This window comes from Alligator mississippiensis, chromosome 1 (assembly GCF_030867095.1).
Source record: "Alligator mississippiensis isolate rAllMis1 chromosome 1, rAllMis1, whole genome shotgun sequence".
NCBI lineage: Eukaryota > Metazoa > Chordata > Crocodylia > Alligatoridae > Alligator > Alligator mississippiensis.
The window spans coordinates 224,731,578-224,748,719 of NC_081824.1; the positions used below are offsets into that span (position 1 = coordinate 224,731,578).

Here is a 17,142-nt window from a genome sequence, read left to right on the forward strand (position 1 = left end):
CTCAGACTCTGTGTCACCAGAATACAAAAAGCTTTCATTCATGTTTTAACTGTACATTACAAAACTGATCTGTTATCTGTAGACTAAAACTATGGAGTATTGGACCACAACAAAACCTTGCGAAATTAGGGTCAAAAGAAAATGACACCCCCCCCAAGGTTTTCCCATATATTATCAAGAAAAACGTATTAATTATTGCTGCTTAATATTGTTGCTTTTTCTCTTACAACATACTTAAGGTTATCTTTTTACAATAAAAAAATTATCTTAAATTTGATGCCAATGTATTAGCAAAAAACAGTATGATCTGACTAGTATTTGCTTGCATGAACCATCTTGGGGCTGGAAGTCCCACCCCTTAATCCTTGATCTTTGTCATCAGAAGTCCCTTCCCTTGTCCCCAGAAGTACTCCTTTTGGGAAAGTGGTTTGCCAACTTAGAAAAAAAAAAGAAAAACTGTATACTAAAAATCAAACTTCCATGATAACATATTTTAATTTCATTTAAAAATATATTTTTGTCCCGATTTGTGTGCATTTGCACTGTGTATATAGAGATGATTCAATAATATCTCAAAATGAGGTCTTACTCTTGCATATTGTGGGTAGGTGGATGGGTGAGTATGGGGTTTGTGGCAGGGGGATGTGTGTGTATGTAGGGGGAGGTGTGGGGGAGGAGTGCACTGGTAGAGATTTTTTGGGCTGATACCGATCGCCAATTTTTAACAAGCCATATCGAATGATACCGATCTGACTGTGGATACGCGGCCCAGCAGCATGGAGAACAGCATCTGGCTGGTAAGTCTGTTGTGAGGGAAGGGGCAAGAGGGGAGGGGAGAGAAGGGGTGTGTGAATGGGGGGGGAGGGGCAGACCAAGGTCCCCATGGTGAGGGAGGGAGTGGAGCTGGAGCAGGGGCAGGCGCTGCAGCCGGGGCAGCACAGGGCACAGGACAGAGCCACAGCTTATCTAGGGGACATGGGTAAGGGGGGCGGCTCCTGCCACTGCATACACCCCAGGAGGCCATGGGAGATATATGCCCCCCGGATCTGCACATGGGATGAGAGCGGTCTGCTGATGTGGGCTGGGGCCAGGAGCAGCACTGGCAACGTTACCAATAATGTCAATTTTCCTTTTTTTTTTTTTTTTTTTTTTAAATCGCTGCCAATACGACATGAGACCGATGTATCAGTGCACTTCTAGTGTGGGGGTATGTGTGGATGTGGGTGGGTGGGCAGGTGGGGGCCGCCACCGCCCAGATCGTCTAGAAAGGCAGTCCAGCTGCAGAGTTGCCCGAGCTCTACTGTGTGCCCAGAGGCAGCAGGACGCACCACAGCCAGGTGGCACCTCACCCAGATGGGACCAAAGGACCCATCACAGGCAGGGCAAAGCCCTACCACAGGCTGGATCTGGCCCACAGACCATATTTTGCCCACCCTGAGCTTAAACCTACCACTTTTTTTCAAATCATCCTAAGATAAAAACAGTTTGTCCAATTCACCTAATTTTTCCTTTAAAAAAAAACAAAAAACCACTAAGACATTTTGCCCTGGGCAGGAACTGCCGGTAATGAAATTTAAACATGGAAATAAACTATTTGAAGGGAAGCAGAGACAGAGCTTATAAAGGAACTTATCCACCCTCGTCATGGAATTGGCCTCTCATCCAATTCCAAAGACATAAGCCCCTCCCGCTTTGAGTGCCATGTCACACAAAACAGACCCTACGGCAGGGAGATGGTGGGCAGAGGCCCAAATTATCAGGAAATGTTTCAGAATGGAGAGAAGATTCACTATTATTTGTACTGCAGCAGTTCCTAGAAGCCCCTAATTTGATTTAATTTTTCAGAAAGGGTATCAGCATTATCTTCTCCAATGATATCATTGTTCCTCTTTATATTATTTTATTCTTCTCTTTCCTCATCACTAACAGAGAGCCTACATTCTTTTAAATCCTTCTCCTTTTCTTAAAATGTAGGAAGGACATTCATCACTTTGGCAGATCTTTAGTCCAGAAGGTAGAGACTCCCCCTGAGGCCCACAACACAACACAACTCCTACACCAGTTAAAGGGAGTTGTGGGTCTACATCAAGGGTAGGATGGCTCACTTAAGGAGGCCATTCTATTTCCTTTGCTGCTTCCTTTAGCATGTGTGGATGCAATTCATCTTGGCCTGAAGCTTTGTCAACTCTCAACAGTTCTAATTACTGTGTATCTGCTTCAGTACACCAATAAAGTCTTTTAGCATTCCAGTTTCCCTCCCAGGATACTATTTTTCATTCAAGAGAACATTTCTCTCTGCTTTCTTTGTGAAGACGAAATAAAAGAAACCATGTGAGCCCACGAAGATGCCAAACTCCATCTGTCTACTAGCACTTCATTCCCAGGTCTCAATGGTTCTGACATCTCTTCCCTGACTCCAAAATGAGAGGCATGCTGCTACTGGATGCAGAAGCACAGGCCCAAGAACCTGCATCTGATATGGCATGCTTCTCTCTCATTAGCTGACTGCCCCGTCAAGGTCTTAAATCCTCTGCACATTTCTCTGCTGTAGAGAATCCAGCTATGCCTACTGTCACCAGGGATAAAGGTACTGGAAAGATATTGTCTAATAAGGAGGAAGGGAACAAGGAAGAGGAGAGAAAGAAAGGACTGGGATGAAGCAGAGATGGAGGCACCAGGCTGCAGTGGTTAGAGACTAATACCTTTTCCCTGCAGTTCCTTTCAAAATAATTTATTTGTAGGACAAGCTGCACAATACTGCTAAAGTATGAGGATAAAAATCTACCAAAGGCAGATATTGTATAATAACAGACATCAGTCCAAAGAGAAGGAATTATCATTCATTTGCAGTTTTACCCCTCAGTAAACTCATCTCTGTGCACCTGCCGAGTCCTATATTTGTTTCAAACTAAGCGTTCAGTTCTTTATACTCTTAGGGCTACACTAAAGGGATATCAAGATGGATTCTATAATTTATTAGATCCTCATATAATTAATTTTTCAACTTACAAATTATATGCATATGAAAAAGTACCTCAGAGATCAAAGTACCCTTAGCAAGAATTAAAAATGCAAGTCATGTCAAAGAGATCTAAACTCCAAAAGCACATCCATAACCCACAAACAATGGGATAGAATTAGTGAAATTGAGGGCAGAGTTTAGCTTAGCGAACCTTGATGGCAGGAAAAGGAGAAGTAACTCAGGTTAGCTCTCAGAACTCATGATGAGTTTTGTATCGCCAGTAGTTAGAAAAAACATCTCTTTCTCCATATCAGCTCCACGCAGAAGTAATCAGACCCACAATAACCATGAATCCCTGCAATGCCTTTTTGCGTAGTCACTTTTCCGAGAAGATCTGTGCTTTGAAATATTTCCTGTTCACTGCAACCAAATGTTTCCAGAAAGGAGCAATACCCAGAATGTATAGTATACAAAGAATACCTGTCTTAAGACTGCTCTAGCAAACGCTTATTGTTCATTAGGTCCACTTCCAGCCTAGAGGCTCAAAGCTGGAGGACATGAAGGTGTGTCTAGACCAGACACCATATTTTCAGAGCAACTTTCACAAGAAACACCCATCCAACATACAAAGGTCTTCTAAAAGCATACCCATGTATTTGATGTCACAAGGTAACCCCCTTAATGGAAGCATACATTAGGTATCCCATCCTGAGACCGACCCATATTAGATGGCTGCCTGTCACAGAACTAGCTAAGCAGTTTTGGCTGCAACAGTTCATATTCTAGGTCCCTGGTTCAATGGCCACTATCAGCCCAGGTGGTAGCCATCACGCTTTCAGAGATGGGGACTAAACTATTTGGAAAATATGTTCCTGACCATTAGTATTCACCCTTCCAAAAATTAGATATCCAGACCAGAGGAAGGAGTACAAATGCATGTACCCCATCCACCCAGGGATGCCCTATACATCAAATTTTGGAGCAAAACAGATATTCCCTCCTTGCTACATATCCAACTCTGTATTTACTTCCTGAGTATTTAGCATCCAAGGGATCTATCTTTATCTTAATTGTTACATTGACTTTTAGAGAGGCCTCTTTCACCCATTTACATTTTCATCCCCTTCCTTCCCCCATATTTTAGGTGTCTCAACAGCTGCTTTCTCTCTTAATTACATGGAGCACTTCCTCAAATAACCACATTGTTCTCTTTTTTTTTATTACTTTGTGAAACACCAGGTTTTTAGTAAAAGAAAAGAAACATGCAATTATTTTGCTATAATCACCTTTCATTTTGCCTGAAGACTGTATCTTGATGCACTGGGAACATTTGTGTGTATCAATAACTCAGAGTTATGAAAGCAGGAAAATTTAACTCCTGATAGGGCTATACAATTCAGAGGTGAAAAATAGGGACAAAGCCAGTCCTCCAAGTTTGAGGCTGAACAGTTAGGCCACCAACCTCCTCCCATATAAGAAGTTATAGAAATGCAGCAATGAAGCCATTGAACAAACAAGATAGATTAAGATATCGGAAGCTTGATCACACCCTATGAGACATCTGATGGCATGGGACGGATTCACATTCAGAATTAGAATGAAAACAAAAGCAAAAATACATTGTCTCAGAAAAAAATCATAATTGTTAGACTAGTAATGAAGCAAGCCAACTTGGGAAGTTGTGAAAATCTCCTTCACTAAAGGTTTTCAAGAAGAGGCATCTGCCTGGAATGGATTAAGAACAGTTAATCTGAACCTATGCAAGAATTTGGACTAGATAAACCTTGAATTCCCTTTGTAGCGCTATGGTCATTAGTCCTCTATTCCATTAAGTAGCAAACATATTCTCTGAATTTTTCTCCCTGCTTTGTCTGTTCATACATGTATTGAACAGGAAAGTTTGCCTACACAAGCTGAACAAGCCATAACTTCATATTTTTTTCCTCCTCTAATGTTCTGTATGATGGTCAATGTCTGGTAACTAAGATTCCCCATTATCACCCTGGCCTTTTCAGATGTTTTAAGAAAGTTCATTCTCAACTAGATGATGCAATGAGATATACAACAGCCTGAAGAGAAGTGTCATTCCACTGACAGACTGGCAGTGTGGGCAATGCAAGTGTGCATGTCTTGATACTGTGAAAATATGCACAATAAGAATCTCTCTTATTCTTAGGCAAGTTTTTGGTCCTGCAATATTAACTAAGGCTGCTATTAAAGATTTAGCACAACCTGTCCTTTTGCATCTAGTGGCAGTGTACTGAGATGCTAGAGAAGCAAAGCAAAAATAAAGCAGCTGCACTAATGGCACCCTGACTTCCTGTGAATTTTAAAATATCTCCTGACACGGAGCTTACCATGTAACAGAACATGGAGCTATTTCTATTTAAGAAACTCTCACTGATCCATCAAAATGTCTACACCAAGAGAAAAGGGGTTGGAAAAGGTGCAGGTATTTATAAAGGCCAATCAGATATATGGGGGAAGTTTAAATAAGAAATATTTTCCCAATCTTACCTCAGTTTAGGTGAATAATATAGCTGTTGGCTAAAAAAGACAGTGAAAAAGTGCAAGTGGGACATTCTAGTTGCCATATACTCCTTATTTCTGCAGCCTGTGACAAGGGTTTGTGACCTGTAGGTAAGAAAGTCATGACATCACTGAGGGCCAAGACTGAAATAAAAGCAGGCATATGGTATAAGTTGCATGCATCTCATATGCATAATCAGGTGTAATGGGGTCAGTACTTTGCATCCTGCCAAAGAATCCTTATGCAGGGGGGTCGGACTCGATGATCGATTGAGGTCCCTTCCGACCCTAACATCTATGAATCTATGAAATAAAAGCAGGCATATGGTATAAGTTAACCCATATACAGGCTGGACAGAACTTCAGCCCCTGATGGAGAGAAAGCATAAGTTATTTCATAAGAGGCATATATGAGATTGGGCATTGCATTTCTATTTCTCATCCTAAGGTGGGTTGCATTGTTCCTAAAGAGAATAAGAAGCTCCATTACCTACTGTCTTGTAGAAAACTCATGAGGAAATTATAGGACAAGGGTGAATCAGCTGAAAACTCTGGGTATAAAGTACCCTTGGATTCTTTGGCAGGATGCAAAGTACTGACCCCGTTACACCTGATTATGCATATGAGATACAACACAAAGGACAGAGTGGGGGGGGGACACACATTGAAACTTTCCTATAATTTAATGGACTAGGAGAGAACATTACAATTTAGAAGGAAAATAGGAAGAATTTAATTCTGCTAAATGGAAACTGTCTTTCCTAAAACTGGGACAGATGATGTTAGTGATAGGCAAGCAGACTGATTAGGCATAGCAGTGGGAGAGTCAGCACCTGCTGTTTCAGCTTGCTATACTGGGAGAAAAGCCCATGTGTCTCAAGCTAATGCACTACAGAAAGCCCAAAATTATTCCATGGGAGACACTGAAAATCTTCCAGATATCAATGTAGTGTGCACAATTTTTTTTCCTCAAAGCTGGCACAGTTGCTAGGAAAATAATTGTTAAAATCTACAAGTTAGCAAACTGAATTAAAAGAATTGACAGAGCAATTATGGATAGAAAAAGTATCTGGAAATACGGGCCCTTTTCTTAAAGTTTTGTGATGGAGAATGGCAACTGGGGTAAACAAGCTGTTTCAGATGTGTGTGTATAATCAGTATACAACTCATACACATTCAGCAAGACAGATTCATCCCCGCCACAACTGGTCTGAAGCATTGCACAGACCACACAGGGTTCAATGCAACTCCGTATGGTTTACACCTTACCACAGACATGTAGCATAATTTTTTCCCTGTTAACAAATGTGCATTTTTCATTCTTAATCTTCCTAAAAATTATCACAGCAGATTAAAACTTCCTTCCTGAATTTACTCAGGGGAGGCATGTTCTGGCCAATGCATCCTCTTGAGCTGTGGATATGAGAGCAAGAGGACACGAAGACTGCACTTGTGCTTCCACCATCTGTGTGTGGTAAACGGTGGCAAGACTGAACACTTCCCACACCAAGATATTCAATATCAAGGGCTGTTGCTTAATCAGGAAGGCACCATCATTCCCACTTAACAGCCACAAACCACATATGTATCTAAATAGGATTTAAACAGGTGTTAAAGTAAGTGTGGGATCCTGTGCTTGAATGCAGAGGATGCCAAGTGACAAATGGAAGCAATGGTTGTGAATCCAAAAAGCAATAAGTGCTAATTTTTTCTCACCTTTGGAGTAACTATGAGATGTTGTGCAATCTTAAAATGTTTTTAGAATACTTAAAAAAGAGCTTGCATCACTTAACTGAGAGAGGCTGAGTAAGGCAGTCTGATGGCTAGAGGGCCAATCTGGGGCTTAGACTCAGACAGCTGCCTGAAAGAAGTCCCAGTAAGACTGGTCTCTCAATTAAGCATATTCCAATTAAGTGGATGATATGGTATAAACATAGGAATAAGAAAGACCAGCATTTCATTTCAACTGGAGCAATTTTTGGAGCTCTCTGAAGCATGGATGTACCACTTTCAACCCTGTGAAAATCTACCCAAATTTGGCCATGTTATAAGCCATTTGGGAGACGGGGTGGGGGGGGGAGCAGGGGAATGACACTTTATAAGTGCAAAAAAAAAAAAGCTTAGATTCCATTCACCCTGAGCAATGCTCCAGGAAGAGAGACAGAACAGAAGAGAAACTAGAGGACAGGGACCTGAGTATCATCCATTTTAGCCCCTACTTAGATGCCCAATACATTTTTTCGTTGTACGGTCACATGCAATTTCCTCAACAGAAACTCCCTCTCAATTGCTGCCAAGAATGAAACATGCTCTGGGAATGAACCAGGGTTGTGCAATGAAGGAAACCATTGTCTGCATGGTCCTTGATTAGTTTGCTGCAGAAGTTGGAATGTGAATAGTGAATGAGGCAAAAACCCACATCATCCTACAAAACCCTCTGACCTAAGCCAGGCGGCCCTTTTGACCCAGATTCGCTTACATACCTCTAAACAGGAGTTAAGGCATGGGTTCTTCTTCCACTTGGACACCCACCTGGCAGTGAGGATACAAGCTGAAGTAGTCCAAATGCCCGAAGTCCTCCCCTATACTTTTCCACAATTTCTTCACCATTTGCCAAGAAGGACAGATAATTTATCCCAGAACTCAGTGGGGGAAAAACTCATACTTGAGATTTATCTTAATGCAGCACAAAGAACCCAGGGGGCAACCTGAGAAGATGTAGAAGCAATATTCCAGCTGGAACCAAACTCAATGGGAGTTGTGCTTTGAACATACACAGGGACAAGTCCTCTGAAATGAGTCACGTCTTCAATGTATCTCATTCTCTTCAATTAGAGACTTTTGTCCTTAATCTCACTGTGCCTCAGTTCTGCATTTGTAACATGGGAATACTATAACTCCTTGTTTCATAGAGGCACCGTAAAAATAAATTAATTCATGTCTGTGAACTACTTAGACACCACAGTGATGAGCCCCACAGAAAACCTCATGAGGAAATTAGTAACTCTGCCTGCAGAGCAGGGTTTGAATTGTGGGCACTTTGTAAGGGAGCTACACATGGACCTGAAAAGAAAACACAAAATACTGAACTACTGTTCCTTAAGTGAGAACCGGTGACATTGACCACCAGGTACAAGAATCAAGACGGCTGCCATTCGCTATATAGCCAACCAGTGCGCCAGCTCTCATCAAGAAATAGCTTTTTGTTCTCTACCGTACCATTGACCTTATCACCAGAACTACTGTCTGGCAAAAAGAATGGGAGAAACTAGGTGACAAATCAGCTGAATGGAGCTGGAGAGAAATTACCCCCAGTGAAGAGTTAGCATCCGGCTCATACTACAAATGGCATACATGGAGGAGCCTGAACAGATTCAGAGTGGGTCTTGGCAGATGTAATTTACTCAGGAGAAGCAAACCAGAGATGCCCTGTAGCACCCCAGTGTACTCAAGATCTGGCAACACCAACACCAGAAGCAGTGGCCTGTGCAGAATACTGGGAGCAGACCATATAGAAAGGCTGGACTGGAGTCACAACAATGAAGTGAGCACCATCTATTAGCTGACTGATACTGGCCCCCTGCACGGACAACATATCTTCCCATAACTAAAGACTGCATCACAAGGAGTACCCAACAAGTACAGGGGCTCAATTAGGGTTGCACAGGCAGCCTTAACTCTGGCAGCCTGATTTCACCCTTTTCCTAAACAGCTCTTTAACTTAGGGCCTGTATGAGTGTATGGTAATGTCTGTGTATACATGTACATAATTTTTCATCTAGAAATGGAGGTGTGCCTATACTTTACACACACACACATACACAAAGCATATATTTTATACCCGAGGACAAAAGTTTCACAAGTACCATAGTGATTTAGCAGCGATGTAGACAAAAATAGGACTTGGTTAAACTGGTCTAATGCACCATAACGACTTTGGAGCTTGGAACAGGAACTTCCTGTTCAGTTCGTAGAGAATGCAGAAGCCATTCCTGGGGTTTTTTTTTTCTTTTACAGAATTATGGACCCACCCTTCCCTTCCAGCAAACTGGTAACATGCTAAACCCTTCCTAGAAGAAAAACACATTCACAGTAAAAATGTGTGAGGCACACACTTAAAAATACTAGTTCCATATGCAGATCAGTACCATGGAAACAGAGAAATGCCAGAGCTGAGTTAAGGGCAATCAGCAGTCACCAGATGAGCAGTGAATCAAGGGCTGAAGAAAACGGCTGTCAACAAGATTATTTAGATGGATCACATTTCACAGGATAGTTCACATTAATGCTGAACTATGGTATTTAAACTCAGTACATAAATTGGTTGCTTTATTATCAGACAGTGAGAGTGATTTAAAAAAAAAGCCAATCACATAACTGATAGCATATGGAAATGAGGAATTCAACTTTTGGTTTGGGTTTATTTTAGTGACAATCACTCTTAATTTCGAAGGCTTATGAATTTTGCATGTTCATAAAAGTAAACAATTCCCAACCATATCTACTTACATAACAATATCCCCTTCCTTTTTCTTTCACCCAGGGGGGGAACAGAGGGACTCATCTATGCCCTTCCTATTCTATTTCTTTCCTTACATGATATAGTAAAAAGTCTTCAACAGCTGTTTTGAAGTAGAAACAGAGGAAGCCAACAGGACAACCGATAGCAAACCTGGAGTCCCTTCTGCTTCCCTAACCAGCAAAGCAGTGGGCCAGTTGGTCCCTCTCCATCTGCAAACAGATCCAGACACCTGGGTCTTTTTCCATCAAGCCCCATCTAATCAGATGTTTCCAGGGTCCAATTCTACTTCAGGGCTTTGCGCCTTGTGAAATTTTGTATAGCTGTGTAAAGGGAGTGAAAAGTGCTACCAGATCAGAATAGCAGGAAAGAGAAAGGCAGAGATAAAATGAGCATGGAGAGACAGAAGGAAAAGATAGAACAGATACTAATGATACAGGAAAAGATGCACAGAGATCTATTATAGAAAGGAAAGTATAAATTCTCTCTAAACTCCAGCAGGATTTGTAACAGGCCTACAAAAAGTAGGTTGATTAAATTTTCTTTTCAATAGTATTTGACCATCTTCTCTACCTGGCTGTTATGCAATGCATTTCAGAAATGCCAATTTTTTAGCCCCAAAATATTTTCAGTAAACACAATTGTCTGCTATTCTACCAATCTGATTAAGAAGTTAACTGTGTTATAGAAAAACCTGACTGACAATAAATCCTAATGAAATCAACACATCATAAACTCTACATAAGCAAATTGCAGGAGATGTGGTATTACTAGATGTTTCTTTCCTGGATGTTAGCAGGGTCCCCCCTCCCTCCCTAATTACCACACTTTCAAAACAGGACTTAAGCTCCTATATCATTTTAGGCATTTTTAAAAATGTTATCCTTGCTTTCAATCCACAAGGTACTGCATGTAATTTTTCAAGCCCTGATTGCTGGTTTTCATTTATTGACCTCAAATTTCAAAAGCGATTAGTGAACTTTGGACCACCTTAAAAGCAGCTTGATTTTTAAAACTTATCTGAGAAGTCAGGCCACAATATCATCTTGCCAGCTGGACACAACACAGCCGGATTTACTAGTTGCTGTAGAAATACTAGTCTGAGAAAGTGTCAGGTGGGAGGCATTTTAAAAAAGAATGGGTGTTGTGTACGTATAGCAGGGATACAGATTGTCTAATCCTGTGCCATTATCAAGCCATACAAATACATGACTACATTCTTTGTTACTTTAAGTTCAGTCTTCAAAAGCAGGAAGCTCTCTTTTGTGCCCCCCCGCTCCTCCCCAAGAACCACCAGCTACAGTATCTATTACAAAGTTTATCTAGCCCAAGAGCTTATAACTAGCAGAACAGAGACTGATACAAATTCCAACACACACATCCTCAGGCCAAGATGCATCCTGCCTCATGGACCTGATCCAAAGCCCAACAGAGTTAGAAAAAGACACTTTCCATAGACAACAAAGGGTTTTGGTTAATGGGTTGCAGGGGTAGTCTTTGAAAGGCATAAAGGCCAATTAGGCAAGGAACTCCTATTAGGAGTTAACAAATATTAGAAACCAAAACCCAGGCTTCTATAAAATAATTATATGCCCAAATATGTTTAAAAATCTGTCCTCTTACACTTTTGTCCATTTGCAATTATCTCATCCTGTCTGAGAGTAAGAAAAACATGTTCTTTGCTGGTTGATAATTTGAATTGAACAGGATTAAAGAATTTACCCCTCTGCTGACAACACAGTTACATTTCCCATGCCACCTCCTAATATTCTCCAGTAAAATGCTTATTTTAACTACTGAAATAGGAAAACTGTTAACCTCTTCTATTTATAGACTACACAATGCCAGTTAAATGGCCAGTGGCCCAATTTCAACAATTGCTCAACAGATCTAGCAATTAGAAATCAGTAACTTCCTGTTTTGTTCTCACTACTGATTCAAAGACCCAGTGAAATCAATGGAAAAGTCCCAAGTGATTTTAGTGGGAACTGGGTCAGGGCCTCGGTCTTCTGCAGTAATTTAAAAGATTAAAAAAACAAAACACATGGTGGTAGTTTGCACAATAGCCGCAGGCACAAGATATATATGAAAAATGTAAGTCACTTGTTTAAAGAAATAAAGGAAGGAGAAAAAAGAAAAAAGGCCCACGCATACATTTTTCTTCCAAGGCTGATGTTGTGCCCATGTTGAAATGAGGGTCATCTTTCTTAGTTAAAAAGCATATGCAAGAATATAAAGAAATGGGGGGGAAAAAGCAAAATGTTATTAGCATTTTATCTACACCTTTCTTTAAAGCATTTGAAATGTTTAAGAGCAAATGATCTAGTACTATTTTAAGGCCTTTTAGGGACTTCATTTCAATGTGCCTAAAAAACTCCAATCCTGCTACATTGTTACATTGTATACAAATTATTAGTGGTCAAGGTTAGCACTGGAAGTCATGGGCTGGGTTCTAACTGCAGAATCGATGGTTTACAGGATAGCATCAACACATATTCTGTATCTGAGGGCACATACACATGTTCGCAGGACCTGATCTATTATCACATGGCTTGCTTTAAGCCGTGTGATCAGACTGGGTCCTGCTTGTGCGCACGTCTGCTCCTGCCAGTGCCGGGAAGGAAGTTGTGGTGGGAAATGGGCGGGCAGGGCTGTAGGCCTGCAGGATGGTTTTGGCAGGTCCATGCAGGAGTAGGGAGGGGGAAGAGGTGTCTGAGGGCTAAAAATAGCCTGGTCAGGGTGGTGGGGAGGGTATGGGGCATGGGTAAGAAGAGTGCAGCCCTGGGGGGTAGGGCAAACTGATGAGCTTTCCCAGCCTCGGGGGCAGCCCTCTGAATGAGTACACACGTTTGGTTAGATTGGGTACAGGTTAGCCCAAGCTACATAGTGCACCACCTTAAGTGAACTAAGTTATATCAGGCTGGTCATTTTTTCTCCCAGTCTAAGTTCCTTGAATGCATGTACAGTTCAGTACTTAGATTGACTTAACCCTAGTTAGGTCAATCTAAGTGTAATGTCTGCACATGCCCTGAGTTTATAGCCACACCCTGAACACCTGAAGAAGTTTCAGTGCAAGAGTGATAGTATACCAAAGATTTCCTGCTACATCTAGGACTGAGAAAGAGCAACGATTCACTTTAAATGCAATCTCTTATTTTTGGTTTTCCAGCATACCTGTATTTATGAATTGCTAAGGAAATTCTAGAAATCCAGTCCACAATGGCTGTAAAAATGACAATACCACAATTTAAAGGCTTTTGGCATCCAAGAAGTTTTTATTAATTGATTCATGACATAGCAGCTCAGGCTTCCTGAATATTTTAAATTGTGCCACTGAAGATGGACAATTATACAATGCTAACAAATTAAACATGACACATGGAATCTAAATTAAAGGGCAACATTCAACTATTTACAGCAGTTCCTTTTAGACCAAGTCAATTTTTTTTGCATATCTCTTCATTGACCTCCCCAAAAAAATCCCACATTGCAAATTTTTTTTTGTGATCTTCCCTCCCTGTAATTTATCAACTGTAGAGTTAATTTTTTTTAAAGCTGCAAGGAAGCCTAAGTTTCAATAAGTCAGGCTCCTAATCGACTTAGGTGCTTTTGAAAACATTACACATGATCAAGACTTAAGTCATGGCATTTTTTTTCTTATTTAGCCTTATTTTGAGCCTCAGCTACTACCTGAGATTTTTAGGTATCTGCATCTTCCAAAAATGAATTTTTGCAAGATGTCCTGGGTCTTTCAAATAACCTGAAAGACATGCAACGTTCTTCACTTTGAGAGCATCAGGTCGAATTTTTTAAATCATCCGAGTGCATTAAGAGCCTACTGGAACTTGGGCATAATTTATTTTTAGGACAACATAGTAAAACACATTTGGAGTTTCAACACAGAATTATTTTTGAGGGGAAAAAAAAAACAGTTCAAATTTTCGGGAACCTACATGCCTAAACCAAGGAATAAAAATTTGCCTAGGGCTACATGACTCAGCAATCCACAAAACCTTTGTGTCAGATTCTCTTTATGTCCCTGCATACCTCCATATACTTCCTCTGCAACCTCATACGCAGCTCTCATATGACCCAAGAGCACTCTAAGCAGCTGAATTCCTTTCCTTGCTGTGGTTGCTAGCACTTCTCCTAAAGCAGTGGCCAACCTACAGCATAGGTGTCACAAGTGACACAGGCAGCTTCTGTGTATGTGGCAGATCAAGAACGGGACAGACAGCATAGCAGCAGATACGGCAGAGTGCATACAGCAGAGCAGGAGATCAGGCAGGGAGCAGAAAGCAGAACAGCAAATCAGGAAGAGGAAAGGGATCAGAGCAGCACCCAGGGAGAGTGCAGGATTAATTTGTGGCAAGCCTTCCAAAAAGGTTGGCCCCCCACTGTTTGAGAGAATACATCTCCACAACTGATTGTAGCCCATTCTAGGGTTGCCATATGTCCAGGTTTTCCTGGAAATGTCCTCTTTTTGGTCCTTCCATCTTTGCCCAGGCGTTTTTTTAAAATATCAACAAATGTCCGGGCTTTTATTCTGCCTTCACTTAGCTTCCAAGTTTTTCCTGGCACTTCCTAGCAAGGAGCTGCTGGGGCTGCAGGAAGCAGGGGAAGGACACCACGTGAATCTGTTCACAAGCCTTGGAAGCTGGAGGCAGGAAAGGCCAGGGCTTGTGGGGGGGGGGGTGCATGTGCTGTGAGCATGTGAGGGGGGCAGGTGCCTGCTGGCACTGGGGTTGCAGCAGGGTGGAGAGGCAAGGGAGGTGCTCTGTCCCTCCAGCAGGGGAAGGGAGTGAAAGGTTTTTCGGGGGCAGCAAGGAGCTATGTGGGCAGCAGGGCTGGAGTTGCAGGGGGCTATGGGCTGGGAGTGAGAGGCACCGGCAGCACTGAGGGGAGGCTGTAGCTTCGGAGAGAGGGGCACAAGGGAGGCAGGGGACTGTGGGTCAAGAACGTGGGGTACAGGCAGGACCAGGGGGCCGTGGGTTGGGAGTGGGGGGCACTCTGGTCTGGAGGGTGGGCAGCACCAGGGCTAGGGGAGGCTGTGACTTGAGAGTGAGGGGCAGGAGCAGGGCACAGGCATATATCACTGACCACACGCCCCCCCGGTGTCCTGTTTTTTTAAACTAGATATATGGTAACCCTACCATTGGCTCAAGAGATAAATATTATGGTCCTCAGACTATCACCTACTAATCACATATGAAACTACATTCCCAAATACACAAACTCACCTGCCCATGAACCAAAAATCACAACAAGGACTGTTTGTTTTCTCATTGTGAAATTCTTAGAGGCTTCAACTCTAAGCCTCTAACCCCTTCAACTCTGGGAGTCAGACCTGATGATCTGTTTAGGTCTATTCCGACCCTAAGTACTATGATACTATGAACTCCACCTGGCACCAGTGAGGGTAAAAGGTGCTCAGTACTACAGAAACTGTTTGGAGGACTCAGCCTTTTATCCAAAGAGGACACAGAGGGGCAGGAATGTGTGCAGTCCTCTCCTGAGGATCTGTAACCATTGTGGTACCCGATCTACAGAAGACTGCTCCAAGTTATTTATAGGTCTAAGTCAGACTGCAATTTTAGTCAAGCTCTAGAACTAGGAGGATGAGTTTCTACAGGTCTACCCCATAACAGGAAAGACAACCACAGCCTGTCCCTGAGGGACAGGTCACCACAAAACCAAAAAGAATTGCATGAAAAAATACTGCCTTCATTTAAAAATGACTTGGTACTACTGTCCAGTTAATACAAATTAAAAAAACCTCACACACACACAAAGGATAGATAGATAGACACACCAAATTGACCATGTTGAATTCACAGTCAATAAAAACCTTTCCTAAATCTTTTAATTATTTTTTTCCAACAGCCAATAAATCTGAAGGTGCAAACTGGAAGCAGATGGAGTGAGATCTTTAGCTCTCAACTTCTATTAATGATACCAGGAGCCTGTGCCCATCTCACTCCAAACCCTAGCAACCACAAATTATTTCATATGACACCTACGAGACTAGTATCCACCAGCACCTATTTAAAAGTAGGTGCTGGTAGATGCTAGTAGGTTTGGGTACCAAACTAAAATTGGTACCCAAACTGTGAAGGCCACATGCTGTGTGGCCTCACTGGACCCCGCATCACATGCAGCCCTTCATCTGCCGCCCCCCTCCTCAACCATGGCAGGAGCAGCATAAGTCTACCCCCTACTTCTGTCACCACCATGTGAGCCCCACACTAGCCATTGCTTTGGACTTTATCCCTACATTGCATTGCTGTAAAAAGGCCATATAAGGAGCAGAGCAATGGCACACCTGGCTCAATAGCTTCTATAGCACTATTCATTTCATTAAATACTTATGTACACAATTAAGTGTGCTGTAGAACTGGGGACCAGCTAAATAGAACCTACAGCAGCCTGGACATAGTAACCCTCCGGATATATAAATGAAAGGGTAATGGGTTGCCATGTGTTTGGCCTGTAACATTTTTCCCTTTAAGTACTTTCACCATGTTCAGTGATATAGCCTAAGCATTTCATAAGTTTTGCAAACAGAAGAGCAATGTATTGTTTCTATGGATTTAATTTTTTGCCCAGTCTTAGAAAAAGAAGAAGAAAAAGAAAGCAAAGTGGCAGCCCTAACCAGAGGTCCTGTATGGGCAAAGCAATTAAGTTGGTACACAAAAAAAAAGTTTTATGAATACATAAGGAATTTACATCCCTCACATTTGTTTACACTCATACAAAATTAATGGCAAATGCTTTGGCAGAAATTCAGGGATCATATCCTTGCTCCACCAATTCAAAGTTGGAATTAAATGCAGGCATTTAAAAGGAACTAGTAAACCACAACTGAGCTCCTAAATCATTAAGACATCTGTTTAAAGTAAGAGGACTCGGGGGGGGGGGGGGGGGGGAAACACTGCTCAGCCAACAAACCGATGACCCACTAGGACACGCATTATCTTTATCTTTATTCCTTGAATACTAGCACAGTAAGCCCTCAAGTGTCTTCTGCCTTGGCTTTGTCATTATAGTATACTGATTGCTTGTGACAGGTGAAAAGAGGGCAAAAATGCCAGGGGCAAGCATTTTTTTACTGAATCTTGCTGATTGCAATGTA

At 41.9% G+C, this 17,142-nt stretch overlaps 1 protein-coding gene across 7 annotated transcripts in view; it reads right to left on the bottom strand.

Annotated features, from left to right (window-relative positions):
* Positions 1-17,142, bottom strand: part of PLCB1 (phospholipase C beta 1) — a 777,970-nt gene that overhangs the window by 605,575 nt on the left and 155,253 nt on the right. Inside the window, exon 1 of one of the 7 annotated variants that reach the window (XM_059720212.1) lies at positions 5,480-5,553. The exons of the other annotated variants lie outside the window; for them this stretch is intronic. The gene's annotated coding sequence lies outside the window, so the exon portion shown is untranslated. Of the gene's footprint in view, positions 1-5,479; positions 5,554-17,142 lie in introns of those variants that run through there. 7 annotated transcript variants of the gene reach the window in all.